Source organism: Scyliorhinus canicula, chromosome 4 (genome assembly GCF_902713615.1).
Source record: "Scyliorhinus canicula chromosome 4, sScyCan1.1, whole genome shotgun sequence".
Taxonomy (NCBI): domain Eukaryota; kingdom Metazoa; phylum Chordata; class Chondrichthyes; order Carcharhiniformes; family Scyliorhinidae; genus Scyliorhinus; species Scyliorhinus canicula.
This window is the reverse complement of record NC_052149.1, coordinates 178,581,997-178,596,186: the sequence shown is the minus strand read 5'-3', so window position 1 is coordinate 178,596,186 and position 14,190 is coordinate 178,581,997. Positions and strand designations below refer to the sequence as shown.

The following is a 14,190-nucleotide window of genomic DNA, read 5'->3' as shown; positions in this document are numbered from 1 at the left end:
TGTTTTAGGTAAACACTTGGAACAATCAAGCAAATAATTTCATTTTAAACTTATAAATACTCTCTTAGACAATAGAAAATATATTATGAGAAGCACTCTTGTAGAATTTAATGGTGCTCATTCAACAATTCTGGAACACCTATTAAATCTTTAATCAGTATTGTACCTGTTCAAAGCAATATGCTTATGAATTTGTGTTTGCTGTAGAGACTTTCAATAGTCCCCCCAAAAAAGTCTGAGCATTTTGTTTGGAAATTGCATTGCACTAACCAATTTCAACTTGTATGATAACACATTCAAGAGATGTATCAAAAGTAAGCCCTTGAGATCAAAATTGGACATTACTGAAATTGTCATGGGTGATTCTCCAATCTCTTCAAATCAATTTAACATTTGGGGAGACACAATTAATGCAAATTGTAAAGCTATTAATATATCTGTTTTTACCCAATAAGACAAAATAAAGATCTCACTCCATTTCCCATATTTGCAGGTTAGATACTTTGATTTAAAATTATGTCAGATTACTTATTTTCCATTAAACCATATTACAGCCTTTGCTGCATTATTTCCTCAAAAGCCACTTGAATTGCTCTTGCCTCTGTCTCAGGGGAAGAAGTCCAATTGTGGCACAAGGGTGGATTTTGGCTGGTGAACTTTCAAGACTGATCTTCAACAGAAATGCATCTGCTGTCAGATTGGATGGCAGCTATATTTTAAATGCTTAAGGCTGGAATTTGGTGGGGTGTTTGTGGCCCAACAAAGGTGTGGTGAATGTAACTTAGTAATTCACACTGTATTTACCAATACCATTGTAAGCGCAGTAGTGTTATCCGACCACTAGGGGGAGTAGCTCTGGGAATGCTCAGGAGTTTGTACAGGGATCCACCCTTGGCTCCGCCCATGACTCCTCCCCCTGGACTTGATGTATAAATACCCTTGTCCAGAGCCAGCCTGCAGTTCATCGAGAGTTCAACGGGTAACAGGCTGGCTCTGTAGTAAGTAGATTAAAACCACTGTTCATATCTTAAAGCATGTGTCTAGCGAATTGATGGTTCCATCAAAAGGGTCACAAAGCCAGTGACAGCACTGCCTCAGCCATTTTGTATGTCCTGGTCAGAATTCACTGTAATCTTTCAATTTGTGAGCTGCCATCGGGGCTCCTGGCCCTTTATGGGATATGCGTCCACCTCCAAGAGCTGCCAAACAACTTGCCAAAAGCAGTGGTCATTATTGTGTCTGCACCCAGCTGAGGGAACCAGTGACTGACATCAGCCTCACAGCTAGGTAAATGGGGCCAGAAGTTACCAGGGCCAGATGCTGGTGTGGGAGGTTGATTGTTGAAGATGCGGGGCAGCCATTGCTGCCTAGGTTCCTTTCCATGGGCTATAGAGTTCCCTATTAGCAGCGGAGGGAACAGGCCCTTCAATGGGCCAATTAAGTGTCACAATTGGCCTCTGTACATGAGGGCCATTCTCCACATTCCTCAAAGCTGACAGAATGCCATTGAAGCAGGAAAGTGACAGGCACACCCCCCTCTCCCTACATTTGGATCTCCCCACCTCCTATCCCACTCCTGCAGGCCCCATAAAATAATTCCTTAGTCTGCAGTGTGCCCACCTGAAAGAATCATTAGACACCTTGAATATGATATTGGGATCCTTGGGCAGTTTGGGGATCACAATGCACAACTGGCTAATCCAGGCCTTCAGAAGCCGAACCAGCAGTCTGAAAGGGACTATGGAAGGGCCCACTAAAAGATTAGCAATGGTTTTTAAGGCCGGGATTCTCCCCTACCCGGCGGGGCGGGGGGTCTCGGCGTACCGGACTGGCGAGAACCACTCCAGTGTCGGGCCTCCCCAAAGGTATGGAATTCTCCGCACCTTTAGGGACTAGGCCCGCACTGGAGTGACTCCGCTCCGCAACCGGTGCCAACAGCCTTTGGCGCCCTGCCGACCAGCGCCAGGGCCGGCCGAAAGGCCTTCGCCGGTCGGCGTGGGTCCGCGCATGCGCCGGAGCGTCAGCGGCCGTTGACGTCACCCCGGGGCATGCGCGGTGGAGGGGGTCTCTTCCGCCTCCGCCATGGTGCAGGCCGTGGCGACGGCGGAAGAAAAAGAGTGCCTGCACGGTACAGGCCCGCCCGCCGATCGGTGGGCCCCGATCGCGGGCCAGGCCACTGTGGGGGCACCCCCTGGGGTCAGATCGCCCCGCGCCCCCCCCCCAGGACCCTGGGGCCCGCTTGCGCCGCCTGCTCCCGCCGGCACCAGAGGTAGTTTAAACCACGTCGGCGGGAGAGGCCTGACAGCGGCGGGACTTCGGCCCATCGCGGGCCGGAGAATACCCGCGGGGTACCCGCCGACCGGCACGGGGGGCCCGCCGACCGCGCAGTGTGATTCCCACCCCCACCGATTCCCGGGTGGCGGAGAATTCCGGCCATGGCGGGGGGACAGAGAATTCCGCACTAAATCATTTTAAATGTCTTTCTACTGACTCCACAAAATTGTGGGGCCATGGCTGTCTCACGTCGAGCTCCTTCCACTTTGCCCTCCCCAGCATGAAGGAGGCACTGAAGCCAACTGAAGCTGTTTAGGTTCCAACCCACCAGCTTCAGTGGGAATGCCCAATTGGCATCTAAAGTTCAATGGTTTTGTATAAATTAGGCCAAATTTTGAAAGGGGCTGAGGCCAACATCTTTGGCCATGTGTCACATCATTATCATTATTCCAAGTGGGAAACAAAGGAAGTTGAAATTCTCCCTCCAAGGACCACTGTCAGGCCATGTGTAAATCTAATCATCCTGAGTGCTCCGGGCACCGGCTGCCACATGATGAACCAATCTTATAAGAACATAAGAACTAGGAGCAGGAGTAGGCCATCTGGCCCCTCGAGCCTGCTCCGCCATTCAATTAGATCATGGCTGATCTTTTGTGGACTCAGCTCCACTTTCCGGCCCGGACACCATAACCTTTAATCCCTTTATTCTTCAAAAAACTATCTATCTTTACCTTAAAAACATGTAATGAAGGAGCCTCAACTGCTTCACTAGGCAAGGAATTCCATAGATTCACAACCCTTTGGGTGAAGAAGTTCCTCCTAAACTCAGTCCTAAGTCTACTTCCCCTTATTTTGAGGCTATGTCCCCTAGTTCTGCTATCACCCGCCAGTGGAAACAACCTGCCCACATCTATCCTATCTATTCCCTTCATAATTTTAAATGTTTCTATAAGATCCCCCCTCATCGTTCTAAATTCCAACGAGTACAGTCCCAGTCTACTCAACCTCTCCTCATAATCCAACCCCTTCAGCTCTGGGATTAACCTAGTGAATCTCCTCTGCACACCCTCCAGCGCCAGTACGTCCTTTATCAAGTAAGGAGACCAAAACTGAACACAATACTCCAGGTGTGGCCGCACTAACACCTTATACAATTGCAACATAACCTCCCTAGTCTTAAACTCCATCCCTCTAGCAATGAAGGACAAAATTCCATTTACCTTCTTAATCACCTGTTGCACTTGTAAACCAACCTTCTGTGACTCATGCACTAGCACACCCAAGTCTCTCTGAACAGCGGCATGCTTTAATATTTTATCGTTTAAATAATAATCCCGTTTGCTGTTATTCCTACCAAAATGGATAACCTCACATTTGTCAACATTGTATTCCATCTGCCAGACCCTTTCCCATTCACTTAACCTATCCAAATCCCTCTGCAGACTTCCAGTATCCTCTGCACTTTTCGCTTTACCACTCATCTCAGTGTCATCTGCAAACTTGGACACATTGCCCTTGGTCCCCAACTCCAAATCATCTATGTAAATTGTGAACAATTGTGGGCCCAACACGGATCCCTGAGGGATACCACTAGCTACTGATTGCCAACCAGAGAAACACCCATTAATCCCAACTCTTTGCTTTCTATTAATTAACCAATCCTCTATCCATGCTACTACTTTACCCTTAATGCCATGCATCTTTATCTTATGCAGCAACCTTTTGTGTGGCACCTTGTCAAAGGCTTTCTGGAAATCCAGATATACCACATCCATCGGCTCCCCGTTATCTACTACACTGGTAATGTCCTCAAAAAATTCCACTAAATTAGTTAGGCATGGCCTGCCCTTTACGAACACATGCTGCGTCTGCCCAATGGGACAATTTCTATCCAGATGCCTCGCAATTTCTTCCTTGATGATAGATTCCAGCATCTTCCCTACTAACGAAGTTAAGCTCACTGGCCTATAATTTCCTGCTTTCTGCCTACCTCCTTTTTTAAACAGTGGCGTCACGTTTGCTAATTTCCAATCCACCGGGACCACCCCAGAGTCTAGTGAATTTCGGTAAATTATCACTCGTGCATCTGCAATTTCCCTAGCCATCTCTTTTAGCACTCTGGGATGCATTCCATCAGGGCCAGGAGACTTGTCTACCTTTAGCCCCATTAGCTTGCCCATCACTCCCTCCTTTGTGATAACAATCCTCTCAAGGTCCTCACCTGTCATAGCCTCATTTCTATCAATCGCTGGCATGTTATTTGTGTCTTCCACTGTGAAGACCGACCCAAAAAACCTGTTCAGTTCCTCAGCCATTTCCTCATCTCCCATTATTAAAGCTCCCTTCTCATCCTCTAAAGGACCAATATTTACCTTAGCCACTCTTTTTTGTCTTATATATTTGTAAAAAATTTTACTGTCTGTTTTTATATTCTGAGCAAGTTTACTCTCGTACTCTATCTTACTCTTCTTTATAGCTTTTTTAGTAGCTTTCTGTTGCCCCCTAAAGATTTCCCAGTCCTCTAATCTCCCAGCAATCTTTGCCACTTTATATGCTTTTTCCTTCAATTTGATACTCTCCCTTATTTCCTTAGATATCCACGGTCGATTTTCCCTTTCTTCCGTCCTTCCTTTTTTCTTGCAAATGAGAAATGTCAAAAGGTGTTAAAGCTTGTGCCAGGCTTATTACTTTCATGGTGAATAGTGCATTTTCCAGGCCACCGTGAGCTGGTACTCCCTGCACACCATATTAAAGGTACAAGAGGCCACTTCATTCTTGAAAAATAAGAGCTGTGTAGCTGAACCTCTAGGCCCATGAGTCTTGAGAAAGAGGAGGTTTTAGATATAACAGCCAAATGTACAGGAGGACCTGTAGGAAACAGTGATGTGAGAAACAGAGGGGGTGATCTACTGGCTGTTCACACCAGCGGGAGATTCCGGTCCCACATTGGCGCATGGTGTTCCGGCGACGAGGGGTGTGCGGTGATATGCATCACTGTAAATACATAAGGGGATAATGTAAATACATGTAGACTAGCTAGACACTAGAAGGAGCACCAGAGACATGACACACAGACACTCAACCAATAGATCAGTTAGATAGGACACGACCAATGGGGATTCACTATACACACAGAGGTGACAGCACCACAGGAGGGCATTACACCAACCCATATATAAAGGACACAGCACACATGATCTTGCTCTTTCCAGTGGAGACACTCAGTGAGAACAGACACAGGGTTGATTCAATATCACACCCACCACGTGGATTGCAGCAGACTGGTTTGTCAGTCTGAGTAGCTATAGAAGGATTAACAGTAGTGGCGAACCCGAGTAGGAGAATTGTAAATAGTTCAATAAACGTGTTGACGTTATCTCCACGTCTGAACCTTCCTTTGCCAGAGTGCACATCAAGGAAGCAGTTTATGCTAAGCCAAGAGCATAACAAGACAGGGTGCAGTCACCGGCAAATCCCATTGACAACGGCGGGATCAGTAAATCCCACTGGTGGGCCACCTCCTCCGACGAAAAACAAGCGGCGGGTTGGTCAGTAAATCCCGCCCAAAATATCAAGTTAAGGTTAGTAAAGACCAGACAAGGCATGTACTTTCAGTGTCTTCTACTTTCTTCCAGTATTGCACCTGCCATTTCTTCAAGGGCAAACGTCACTGTGGGTTCTGCTAAACAAGCTCAGTAATATTTCAAAGCATAGGAAGTGCCTTGGAGGAAAATGACAGTCATTTCCAGAGCAAAGGTTGCAGCCATGATGTTTCCAATTCTAGCCTGGAATCTCGCGTACACAAGCATAGCCAGTCACAAGGGAGTGAGGCAGATGGGTCATCACTCGGTAAATCACTAAGCGCTAGTGAAAATGAGGGCTTGGGAGTGGAAGAGAGAGAGAGAGTGCGGATCTTTCAGGAAGGAGGAGAAATGACTGCCTTCAGCTGGGGAGCACAGAATCCAGATCGCAGAGGATGAGTTATCGAACGAACAATGAGTTAGAAACACTGCAGGCAGAGGAGATGGTTCCCATGCATCACAGTTGGCTTTGGTATCCTGTCCTTATTTTCCTCAGGGTGCTTGAATCAGTAAGTTCTACACAAAGATAACAATAAGACATACAGTGAACCAAAAGCAGAAAACACTGGACAATCTCAGCAGGTCTGACAGCATCTGTGGAGAGAAAAGGGAGCTAACATTTTGAGCCAGGATGACTCTTTGTCAAAGCTGGAGGGAACTGGAAACGGAGTCAGATATATACTGTAGTGGGGGGAGTGGAGTGGTGAGGCTGGATAGGGGGCCAGCGATAGATGGAGATTGGCAAAGATGTCGAAAACAGAAGACAAAAGGAATGTAAATGAGGGTAATAAAGGCTAAGAAGGGTGCTGATAGTGGCACATAAAAAGATTAGAACGTGTGAATGGCAGAACAAAGGTGAACAGTGTGTCAAAGGGCAACGAGAAACAAATGGCCCAAGTGGAGAAAACAATGGTGAGGGGAAAATAGGTCAATGGAAGAAATGAAAATAAACTGTTAGAAATAAAAATGGGGTGAAGGTGGAGGAGAGAGTTCACAGCCTGAAATTGTTGAACTCAATGTTAAGCCCAGAAAACTGTAATGGGGCTAATCGGAAGATGAGATGCTGTTCTTCCTGTTTGCGCTGGGCTTCACTGGAACATTGTAGCAGGCCAAGGACAGACAGGATGTGAGACCAGGACGGTGAGTTGAAATGGCAAGCGACAGGAAGGTCTTGGTCATGCTTGAGGACAGACCGGAGTTGTTCTACAAAGCGGTCACCCAGTCTGCGTTTATTCCCTCCAATGTAGAGTAGACCGCATTGGGAGCAGCAAATGCAATAGATCAGACTGAAGGAGGTGCACGTGAAGCGCTGCCTCACTTTAAAAGAATGTTTAGGGCCTGCGATGGTGAGCATGGAGGAAGTAAAGGGGCGGGTGACACACCTGTGATTGCGTGGGAAGCTGCTCTGGGAAGAGGGTGAGGTGGTGGGGGTGATGGAGAAGTGGAGCAGGGTATCCCGGGGTGAATGGTACCTGTGAAATGCTGACAGGGAGAGTGGGGGAGATGTTTTTGGTGGTGGAATCATGCTGGAGTTGGCAGAACTGGCAGAGGACGATTCTTTGAATTCGGAGGCTGGTGGGGTGAAAATGAATAATAATAATAATAATAATCGCTTATTGTCACAAGTAGGCTTCAATTAAGTAACTGTGAAAAGCCCCTAGTTGCCACATTCCGGCACCTGTTCGTGGAGGCCGGTACGGGAATTGAAACCATGCTGCTGCCTTGCTCTACATTACAAGCCAGCTATTTAGCTCACTGTGCTAAACCAGCCCCTGGACAAATTGAGGACAAGGGGGCCCTATCCTGGTTCTGGAAGGGAGGAGAGGGAATAAGGGCAGAGGTGCGGGAGATGGGTTGGACATGGTTGTGAGCCTAGTCGGCTACAGTTGGTGGGAAACCAGGATTAGGGAAGAATGAAGACATACAGTGAAGTTATTTGAGAGGGAAGTGAAACAGCAAAGCACAGTTATTCTGATATGAACATAGGAACAGGAGTGAGCTATTCAGTCCATCAAACCTGTCAAACCATTTAATGAGATCATGGCTGATGTATGACCTAACTCCATTTACCCACCTTTGTCCCATATTCCTCAATTGCTTGGGTGAACAAAAATGTAACAATCTCAGATTTTAAATTAACAATTGATCGAACACCAAATGCCACTTGCAGAAGAGAGTTACAAACATCCATTACCCTTTGTGTGTAAAAGAGTTCCTAGTTCCACTCTGGCTTTATATTCTACGCTATATCCTCTGGCCCTAGAATTCTCAACCAGCGGGAATAGGGCTTAAAACATGATAGGGTAAGTTTTCAGGTCTGGAGATTGCAATGAATAATTACACAGCACCCGATCAAGGTACATTCCAACTTTCCAGCTCATCATGATTGCAGTTTGCAGCCCAGCACTAAATAAGCTGCACATTCAGTAAGGGCCCAGGATAGCATGAGTGAAAGCTGAATGCCTTCTGATGACGGGGTTGTGCTGAGCAGTCGCACATCAGGTGGCTCTCCCTCGAAAGGCAGAATAATAGCCACTTTTTGCCGAATTTAGCCCACAAGATCAGACTAAAACATCCCCTCACCCTCAACAACAAGAAGTACAGCAAGGATGCCGAGGAACAGCAGTTCAAGTGGAAACATGGAACAAGATGGCACTGCAAACAGCCACATTGGAAGATCTCTGAATAAAGGGAAACCCCGGAGTGCAGGAACTTACCCACGTGGCGTACACACAGTTGATGGCCGTGTTGGGTGGCCCCTGGATAAAGGGAAACCCAGGAGCAAAGGGGCCCAGCCTCCTGGTGAGTACAGTGGCCACATCCATTTGGATGGCCCCATAACAAAGGGAAAGCCAGGAGTTCAGGAGCACATCCACAAGGTAAGTATAGCTGATCCTGCAGGAGGGGAGGGCGACAAAAACTTCCCATCAGGATAGTCACCTGGAATGTCAGGGAACTCAACGGCCCAGTGAAAAGATCAGGAGTCTTTGCCCACCTGAAAAGTATGAAAGCTGACATAATCTTCCTCCAAGAGACACACCTGAGGAAGAAGGACTGACTGCGGGTAAGGAAGGAATGGGTGGGACAAACCTACCATACATGTAATGGGACGAGAGCTATGTGGGTAGCCATACAGATAAATAAGGGGACGGTATTTACTGTGACGAAAATGTTTACAGATCCAAGGGGACTGTATGTCATGCTCAGTGGTATCCAGGATGGGGCACCGGTGGTCTTGGTGAACGTGTATGCTCCGAACTGGGATGATACGGAATTTGTAAAGAAGACCATGGCGGAATTCCCCAACATAGATACGCACATGGGGTCGGGGGGGGGTGGGAACTTTAACTGTGTACAGAACCCACTGACAGACAGGTCAAACCCCAGAACAGGGAAAATGGCAAGCATGGCAAGAGAACTGGGGACATTTATAGAACAGATACGGGCTGTGGAAACATGGAGGTTCATGCAACCAGGTGAGAAGGAGTTTCCCTTCTTTTCGCAAGTACACAAGGTCTATACCCGTACTGACTTCTCAGGCCACGCTCCGCACTACGTGGATGTGAGGTTGGAGATGGGCCATGCCCAACGTCCTGTGTGGAGGTTGGACATGGCCCTCTTGGTTGACAAGATCTTCTGCCAGAAAACACCACAGGCCATTGACGAGTATATTACTAACAGCCGGAATGGGAAGGGCTTACCCTCTATGTTCTGGGAGGCGCTGAAGGAGGTGATTAGAGGAGACATTATTGCCTGTAAGACGCACAGAGACATGCTAGGCACAACTGATCAACTCCATTCTGGAGGTCGACAGAAGATACTCCGAGGCCCCGACTGTAGAGTTTCTGGCAGAGAGGAAAAAGCTACAAGTGGACCTTAACCTGCTATCCACCAGGAAATCAGTGCATCAACTCCGCCAGACACAGGGGACCTTCAATAAACAAAGAGATAAGACTAGCCGCCTGCTGGCTCACCAGCTAAGAAAGCAAACAGCCAAAAGGGAATTAGAGCAGGTGAAGGATAGCAGAGGCAGACTGGTAGCCGAACTAAAATAGATCAATGAAGCATTTGAGGTCTTCTACCGGGGACTGTACACCTCTGAGCCCCCCGATGGGGATTCGGGGATGAAACGGTTCCTCGATGGACTGGACATGCCAGTCGTTGGGGATGACAGGAGGAGGGGGCTGGAAGCACCACTAGAACTGGGAGAGGCATTTTAATGCTTCTCCTTTTTGTCTCCACTTTCACCACTGTCCGTGCTGCCTCAACTCTCCCGCTCAGATGCCATCACGAGCTTCAGTGAGGCCTTCTGAACGTTGGATGTTGCTGCTCTGATGGTTCTGCCAGTCCCAGAATCCTTTTGAACCAACAGCTCCTTACTTTTGTAATTTCCTCTATCAATTTGTCACACTCGTCTTTTGGAAGCTGATCCTGGAACTTTTCCATTTTGGACTCATGAATAATTCCTTCAGCGTTGTTTACAGCTTCAGGTCAATGGGAGTATCAACTCCATGCAGGCGGAGAAGTCGCTAGGACCCGACGGGTTTCTGGCAGACCTCTACAGAAAATTCACAAAGGCACTGGCCCCGCACTTGCGGGAAATGTTTGCAGACTCGCTAGAATATGGGGCACCCTGCTGACACATTCAATTCAGAATGTCCAATTCACCTAACAAGCACGCCTTTCAGGACTTGTGGGAGAAAACCGGTGCACCCGGAGGAAACCCACGTAGACACGGGGAGAACGTGCAGCCTCCGCACAGAGAGTGACCCAAGCAGGAATTGAACCCGGGACCCTGGCGCTGTGAAGCAACAGTGCTAACCACTGTGCTACCGTGCCGCCCTCATTTATTTTGTGTTTAGTTATTTTATGTTTAATTATAGATTATCAGAATTCAATTTTTTTCACAATTTAAGTTGGGAAAGAGTATGATCAGGAGCAATGTGCATCCCTTGGGCACTAATAGTGGTGGCATAGTTAATGAATATAAGGAAATAATGAACATATTGAATAATGACTATGTGATGTCACTTCGAGTAAAGGAAGTAGATAGCATGGCTGACTCTATCTACACCCCCCGCTGCCTGTGATGCCTTCAGGAGAAGAGCGACCAACAGCATTTACTTTGGGCACGATTTGCACGATCAAAACAAAATTTGATCAAGGCAATGCTGCTTAATCAAATGATCCATTTTAATTGGCAGACAGTATTATTGCATTATTAATTAGTCAGGCAAAGTGATAATGATGCATGAAAAAACAAGCTTGTATCAAATAATAATTATTGCTGAAATAAACAAAATATGCCTGAAATACTCTGTAGGTCTGTCAGGCAGCACCAGACACAAGGCAGGGGGAAGAACAGAAGGAAAAGTCTGTGATAATCAGGAGATTAAATGAGAAAAGGGACTGGTGTGCTCATCAAAAGGTGATGGGAATGGGACAATTAACGAAATTAAAGATGGGGCTAGAGAAAGTGTAAATTGGAATAGCGGAATTATTTTCCTCGCAGCACGGTAGCACAGCAGTTAGCACAGTTGCTTCACAGCACCTAGGTCCCAGGTTCAATTCCCGGCTTGGGTCACTGTCTGTGCGGAGTCTGCACGTTCTCCCTGTGTCTGTGTGGGTTTTCCCTGGGTGCTCCAGTTTCCTCCCACAAGTCCTGAAAGACGTGCTGTTAGGTGAATTGGATATTGTGAATTCTCTCTCTGTGTACCCGAACAGGCACCGGAGTGTGGCGACTAGGGGCTTTTCACAGTAACTTCATTGCAGTATTAATGTAAACCTACTTGTGACAATGAAGAGTATTATTATTATTAAAGCCATTAACTAGTGCTGGGTCCAACTATGCTCAACTCTAGAAACAAGCTCTTAGCATTATTTTTGGTATTCAAAGGTTTCACCATTATTTATTTGGCCGTCTATTTACTCGATTGACCGACTATCGTTCCTTAACAACAATATTTGGGCCGCATAAGGGGATCCCTTTGCTCTTTGCTAGTCGATTACAATGTTGAGCGTTAATCTTGTCGACACTCAATTATGTCATCGGATATCAACAGTCTGACAAGCAAATGAGTGCGGACTGCTGCTGAAAGATCAACAACATCAAAAAGAAAAGCACAAACCTGATGAACACTTCAACTACATATTCTATTTGTCTCATGTGGAAAATATTCCAGTAACATCTTCTCAGGTGTGAATATCTACCGGAACAGATGTTGGGGAAGGTGCTGGACATGATTCAAACAGGCACTCTAACACAAGAGCACAGAAATAATCCAGACCTTAAACCCTATCTCACCAGGCATCTCGAGTTGACAGTACAAAATGGAGTATAGTTGTGGGATATTAGAGTAATTATTCCGCCTTGTCAACGAAGTAGAACCCTGGAACAGCTGCACGAGGGCCAGCCCATTGTAGTTAGAATGAAGGAGTTGGCGAGAAGCTAATTCTGGTGGCCCAGGTTGTATGCCCAAACAGATGAGAAGGTGGGGCTAGGCCAATTCTGCACCATGTTGAGAAATGTACCTCCCCTACAACTTTTGCATCCATGGGAATAGTAAAGAATTCATGTCGATTATGCGGGACCAGTTGAAGGACACATGTTTTTGGTCATGGTTGACGTACATTCAAAGTGGCCAGAGATTGCCATCATGAAATCGACAACTATGCAACAAGCCATAGAAAGGCTTGATGAGGTATTTGCAATTTTCGGGCGGCCAGAACAACTTGTGAATGATAACGGTACTCAGTTCACATTAGCCAAATTCAAGGATTACTAAAGGGGTGTGGCATCCGCCATTTCAAATCTGCCCCATTCCATCCAGCTACCAACGGCTTAGCTGAACGTTTCGTACAATCACTCAAGCGTGCAGTGAAGGTTTAGAAGGATGAAGGCTCTCTACCTAAACTCTCTGCCTAGCTTTCTAATGACATACAGAAACATTGAGCATTCAACAACACAAAGCTCACCGGCCATGCTGATGTTCAAAAGGAAACTACGTACACAGTTCAACCTTTTGACTCCACCGTCAACTTCAGAGATAGTCAGGCACAGCATCAGACACAAGTGGCTAGAAAGGGATCAACATTCCAAAGGCAGAGTCTTTGACCGTGGGGAACGTGTACTTGCAAAAAATTAAACCTCAGGCAAAAAATTGACTCCAGTGATTGCATTAACCAAAACGGGTCTGATTTCAAATACTATACAATCTGACAATGAACAAACTTGGTGTCGGCACGCTAAGCAATTTTTGTCTGCACGTAGTGAGAGTCCAGAATTTGTACCAGGTGTTTTCACCACAGAGAGTATGGACAGTAACACACCTGACTTGAGGATTACAACTGACAAAATGATGGAATCTGTTACGACAGAATCATCCACACAACCAAAGATAGTTCCTGAGTTGGTTTCACCAGATGTAACACCAACCAGTGTCCAGGAAGACACTCCTAGTACCCCTAAGAGTAGGGTTTCTAAACCTCGTGTTCTGCCAAAACAAGACAGATATCCACCTAAGAGGCTGTCTGACTAATGTACATATGCATCCATAACATAACAATGTTAGTTATGGCATAATGTTTTGGATCTGTGTTGAAGTGTTTGATTCAGTAAAAATGGCAGGGACACTTAAGGAGTAAAGAGGGAGGGGTGTTATATATCAGATTAACACCATTAGCTGGTGTAATGTCATGTGTTATTCCATGACATTATCAGAGTGCTTCGTGGGCTTTTGTGAAGTTCACCAATGCACCCTGTTTGAGCAGCATCTTGTAAAATAACCCCTTGCACTATGTTGTATAAAGCCGACATGTATCACCTCTGATTCTTTCTGTTTGCTGCTGCAACAAAGAACATTACACATCGGCTTTCCTGACAGGCTTTCCTGACAGGCTTTTTTGACATATGCCAATCTATGTGAAGGTTAAAATAGCCAACTAAGCCATTCTGCCTCGATGATATGTTGGTTTAATCTGAGCATTTAAACATGTTGCTACTTCACAGCTGCTCAAGGACCTATTTGCCCATTTCCCCCACCTTGAAGTGTGCGTTTTTAATGGTTATTCAGAACATTCAACTGCTTATGTAATGTGGATTTTACACCAACATCCGCACCAATGGAATTCAAATAAGTACACCTAATGAACCATTATATCTTTTTTTCTGGATAGTTGGGATGGCCCCTTTAAGGGGTGAGCCCTTGTGGTCCATGTGACTGGTTCGAGGCCAATCGCGCGGGAGCACAGGAACCCTGACCAATGGAGAGAAAGCACGGGGCCCTGGGAGCAGTGACCCAGGCAGTGAGGACTCCGGAAACAGAGATAAGACTGG

At 46.4% G+C, this 14,190-nt stretch overlaps 1 protein-coding gene across 2 annotated transcripts in view; it reads right to left on the bottom strand.

Annotated features, from left to right (window-relative positions):
* The window catches only part of cdhr2 (cadherin related family member 2), a 397,792-nt gene that overhangs the window by 195,127 nt on the left and 188,475 nt on the right, over positions 1-14,190 (bottom strand). The gene's annotated exons all lie outside the window — the stretch shown is intronic.